Here is a 5583-nt window from a genome sequence, read left to right as displayed (position 1 = left end):
CGGCACAGCTGGGTATCCCAGCGTTTACACTAGGGTCACATCGTACCTTGACTTCATTCTCCAAGCGATGCAATAATATGATATTACTGTTCCATAAATATCATTGTGTAAAAAACGTAAAGTTGGATTTTCTTATTGTGGAGATAAGAAACAGCTCAAATTTACATTGTTTTGTACGTTACAAATTATAGGCTTAAAATGTACGAAATGTAACTTTGAAACGACACTAATTTTTTACGCACGATAAACCTCCACGACTTAGGTATGTAAAGATGATAAACGTGTATTAATTCTATTAATTTGGTAATAATAAACCAACTTTCTGAGAAGTTCTGTAAATTTCGTTTCTGTTGTATCAAGAGAATAATGGAATATTCCACTTAGATCGTATACTTCTTGTACGTACGTACAAAATTTTCCGGCTAATCTAAAACACTTCATAAGATAGAGAGCTTCTGGAAATTCGGACACAGAGAGTGCATAAAATACAAGATAAGTCTCGTGTCTTTCAAAATTATTTTTTATTCGCTAAAAACGTCCTGTGTACTCATGCAATCACATGCAACCTCGAAACTTCACTTATTTTTTATCACTTTCCAATTCAATACACAGTTTCTGCATTTTTGACTATATGTAAGAGAAATTTCCATTCAGCCAAAGGTGTACTTACAGATTATAGATTCCTATACGACTCTCAGTAAAAATTTATCCGCACTCCAGATAGTTAAAACTTCTGTCGACCGTATTGATCCATCTGCACTCTTCGTATGACGTCAATATCTGTTCAGTGCTGCTGCGCAGGTTTCTTTGTGTTACGTCAATTCGTTTGTGACCGTTGCGCGAGTAATGGCGCTTTGCAATGGTGATTTGCAGGAAAACAGTGCAGGATGCTGTGATTCGTTTCTTGTGGTCGGAGGTTATGTTTGATGCCTATATTTATCAAAGATTTAATGCACATTATGGAGAAAGTGTTTTGTCACGAAGTGTGTTTGAATGGGCACAAAAGTTCAAAGAAGATCGCACAAGTGTTATGAAAAAACAGCTGGACGCCCGTCCACATCCACGATGACAACATTGAACGTGCTCATGAACTTATGCTCTATGGAATAGACGAGTGACAGTGGATAATGTGGCAAATCATTTGCAAATCAGCCACGGCTCTGCTTATGCAATAGTACACGACAGATTTGGATTTTAAAAAGTTTGTGCGAGATGGATGCCGAAAAAGCTGATGAAAAGGTGAAGACGACGATGCATTCGTGGTTCGCAGCTCAGCCCAAAACATTTTTTAATGAGAAAATATAAAGGTCCTTCGGCAAATGGACAAAGTGTATACAGAAATCGAGTGATTATGTCAAAAAATGATGTATGTCTTTTTTGACAATTGCTTAAAATAAATTCTACACCGACAGAGCGGGTAACTTTTTACTCACCCTCGTAAGACACTTAAATTTCCAATCTATTATGATGAATAAAAGAGCTTATACTATTAAATCTAATTGTATTTTGTTGCATGAGAGTACACGTGTATGTGATGTACATTACCTTTATATCCCCTTGAACGCTTCAATATTGCGCATATATACTATATTTTGTACAGCTTCTATAAAATTTCGTATGTTTGTTTAGGCTGTTAATCTAGAGGCTGGAGTACAAAGAAGTGGCACAATGATGTGGGCTGATGACATTTATAATTATCAAGGAATCACCCCTACATTCGCTCAGGTATATATCGTTGACTATAATGTATTTAACATATATGATTGTTAGAATATTAATAATTAATTTTTAATTCTATCAGAATTTTAATGAAACTGTCCCTTGGGAAGGAAGAACTGATACCTTGATATCACGGTTTGTACATCCTATATATACGACAAATTTTAGAACATTATATAACGAAGAACCAGATCGTCGTGGCCATGTGATGTGAATAAAAGGACTTGAATTTGATGATATTTTTATAATGTTAGATAACATAACTAAGTATCTTCACAGTAAGATAGGATGACATGGTTTACATGATCTTAATGTTGTTCACTCGAGTGATGATATTATAAGGAAAAGTGTAATATCACAGGTAGGATGATTCATAATTTAGAACTACTAACTCATGTATGTATTAAAAATTAAAGAAATATATTAAATTTTATAGGATATTTATGTTTAGTAACCAGTAATTCAGAGATTGGTATTCATGGTTACTATAACGAGGCTGTAGAAACGCACCCTTTCTTCTTTGCAAATGGTCCTGTATTTATGTCTAAGCCGAAACTGGAACCTCTGAATAATTTAGATTTATTCTTGTTATTTTCTAAAATACTTATCTACAGTATACCATAAGGAATGATACCGTATCGCACCTAATCAAGTGCCTTAAGAAACATCAACAGGATATCACAGTAATCCCTTATCGACTGATATGTAAGTAAAAGTTATCTGTCATTGTTATACACAATTATGTGTTAGTGTTATACACAGTTATTTATCATTTTCTATTAATTCAGTTGTAGCCACTACAATATCTATGACACTGGTAGTAATTATAAGAACAATAATGATGTTCTATAAGAGGAAATGATGATTAGGAACAAAAACTTACAGGTAAGTCAAAGTATATGTTATTTGCCATTTGAAAAGAAAGTTACTAACTTGGAATTTTTTGATAAATAATAATTGTGCAAAATATATTGGATTTCAAATTTGTCAAAAATTGAAATTTAAGAAGCATTGTAATAATATAACATTAATATTTTGATTTTTCAGGAGATATCATGCGGTGGATGGATAATATGTAAAAAATATTAAGCAGTATATGAATTTTCATATTGCGTAGAGATAACAAAATGAATTTTAAAAAATGTCGACATGGTAATAAGAAATAGCATCATGACAAAGAATATATAAACACAGTTTCATTTTTTATAAATAAAAATTTGTTGTTCCAGATTTTGAAATATAGTGAAACGTTTAATTAGTATCTAATATCTTTAAATAATTATTATTTTAGAATCAATTGTAATTGTATCATACGTACTTTTGAATTCGTGCAAGAACATATGTTATTTTGAAGTAGTTATTATTAGGAAATTGTTAGACGCGAACAGTATGCGAAAAGTTAGTATGTAGTGTAATAATTATCAATCAAAGCACAAGAATTAAATTCTTTAGGAAAAAATTTCCGGAATTTCTTATTTACATGATTATAAAGAAATCCATAACAAAAAGGAGCTGCTTTCTAATACTTCTCTTCCTTGTAATGCCTACGTTAACAATAACGAGGTTCGACTTTTTGTTTTTAGAGGGATACTGGAAAATTTGAAAGTACAGTACCATTGGGAAGAAAATCACGATATTGAAAACGATATTTGCAAGTAAATTTCCAAAAAATCTGTTTTCAAATTTTCGCTTTCTATTTCACATTAAAAGAAAGGGAGGGCTGCCTTCTTTTTCTGCAAGACAAAACAAACATTCTGAATCTCGTATCAATGAATGATGTCAATAAGTTATTTTTCTTTTCAGATTGAACAATATTCCAGATTTATTCATAATTTCATACTACGCGAAGAATAGACTTTCATAGGTATATAAAGGAAATATTAAGTATAGGAAAACTCTTTTTCGTTGTAGGTGACATATGCTTCACGGTTGAACACATGTATTTTTGAACACATATAAATGAAAAAGTACTCTTATGGAGAAAAAGAATTGATACCTTCGATTGACATTAGATAATGTATATAAACTTATGAACAATCACTATCACTATCAGTTTGTATTTTAGGTGCACACGCAGATTTGTTGGAGTTCTTATAAAATGTACTTCCTGTACGAACGTTTTATTCTTCCAAATTTTACGATACTATGTCTCATATGATAACTATATGGATTAAACGTAATATAAATGATCCGAAAATAGACTCGAACGACATTAATTGTCTTTCTATTTATACCAATATCGAAAATACAAGTAAAGCTGGAGCAATAGTATGCAAGAATGGACTATTTATTATTTTAAACCAAATCATAGCATATTCAGAATGCACAGTATTATCATGAAACGACGAGTTTTATGTTAATTCCGACCGATTACAATACCTTTCTTTCGTTTACAAGGAACGACGAGACTGGCAGTTGCGTGATTTCCAATGCAAAAGCCGCGATATCTGCACGATAACCTAACCTCAACCGATTTTGTTGTACTATTCTTACGTGGACTTCGTTTGTACCACTTTCGTAACAAAAATAGAATACGTAGAACACAGCATTCCGTTATGCGATATTGTCGATTCCTAACATCCGAAAAATCAGAGATAATTTTTTCCCTACAGTTGTACATTTGTGTGAAAAATTACGAACGTAAAGTTGTTTGGTGCATGCACAGTCCTCCCCTCCGCTGCATTTGCGTGGACATGCTAGAAAGATTCACTTTTCCACGGTGAAACTGTATGTATTATAATTTCATTTTTACAAAGGTCGAACATCCTACTATGCATAAATTTAATATTAATATAAGCAGGTTTCGTGTTAAGTATTACATCTGACGTATAAGCACACGTGTGTACGAGCCTTGGTTTTAAATGTCTTATAGTAGACACCGAAAAGATTATTCAGTTGGATATCTGACTCAACATCAATATTTTACTAGGAGATAACATGTTAAGAACACGTTGGTGGATGGCATGGGAGATGATGAATGAAGACATACTTCTGTGAGATACATAAAATAGTAGTCAGAACGTATTTTGGCGCTTGGGGACAGCAACAGCTTTTTTTTTGTTTTTATTTATTTGTTGAAATTACAATCAATTCTCGCGTTGAGAATTTTCAGTAATTTTTCCGGCGTGGCGCAGTGACATGGCTGTTTATTTACAATAAGTTAATACTTATTATAGATAGGTATAATTTATAAGTATTATAAGTAAGTGCATATGCTTAATTTGGATAATTAAATGAATCTAACGTTTAGGTCTAGCGAGTAGTGCCTCTTCAGCCTGCGAATCTGGTCCGTCGTATCGAGTAGTCCAGTGATTAGGGGGTTTCGGTGTTTCTTGACTCTTTTGCTATATCTGTCGCTATATTTTGCTATTTCCTCTTTGACTGTAGGTATCTTGAGGTCGCGATGGATGGTTTCGTTGGTAACATACCAAGGTGCGTCTATTAAGGCTCTTAGCGCTTTCGATTGGAATCGTTGTAGTATTTCGATGTTGGAGTTACTTGGACAGCAACAGCTGGTGATACTGTCATACACCTCCATTTATAAACTTTCGAAAATCGATGTGACCTTCAAACTTTAGTGTATTCTGTTTCACAGCACAAAATGTTTCCGAAACGTAAGTTTATTGTTACAATAAACTTGACTAGTGGCTCTGAAATACTATCCTTGAAAAAACAATGGGGAAATTGGAGCAAAAAAAAAAGAAGGAAATAAACAAAGACCTTGTTGGTTCGTAAAAATAAAATATGCTACAGGAAAAATTTTTTCCAACGGATTGAGATGCGACAAGCTTTAAAAGCTATGACGCGAATCGAGCGTTTGTCTACAAGAGCGCATTTTCGGTGGATATATATGTCGGAATGACA

At 33.1% G+C, this 5583-nt stretch overlaps 1 long non-coding RNA gene across 1 annotated transcript; it reads left to right on the top strand.

Moving 5' to 3' along the window:
* Positions 1-1304: 1304 nt before the first annotated feature.
* On the top strand, positions 1305-3162 carry LOC126876782 (uncharacterized). The gene is made up of 5 exons (XR_007694515.1): positions 1305-1417; positions 1630-1725; positions 1802-2424; positions 2508-2604; positions 2767-3162. It is a non-coding gene; the product is annotated as an uncharacterized LOC126876782 (long non-coding RNA).
* Positions 3163-5583: the final 2421 nt, after the last annotated feature.

Source organism: Bombus huntii, unplaced genomic scaffold, assembly GCF_024542735.1.
Source record: "Bombus huntii isolate Logan2020A unplaced genomic scaffold, iyBomHunt1.1 ctg00000093.1, whole genome shotgun sequence".
Lineage (NCBI taxonomy): Eukaryota > Metazoa > Arthropoda > Insecta > Hymenoptera > Apidae > Bombus > Bombus huntii.
This window is presented reverse-complemented; position numbering and strand designations above follow the sequence as displayed.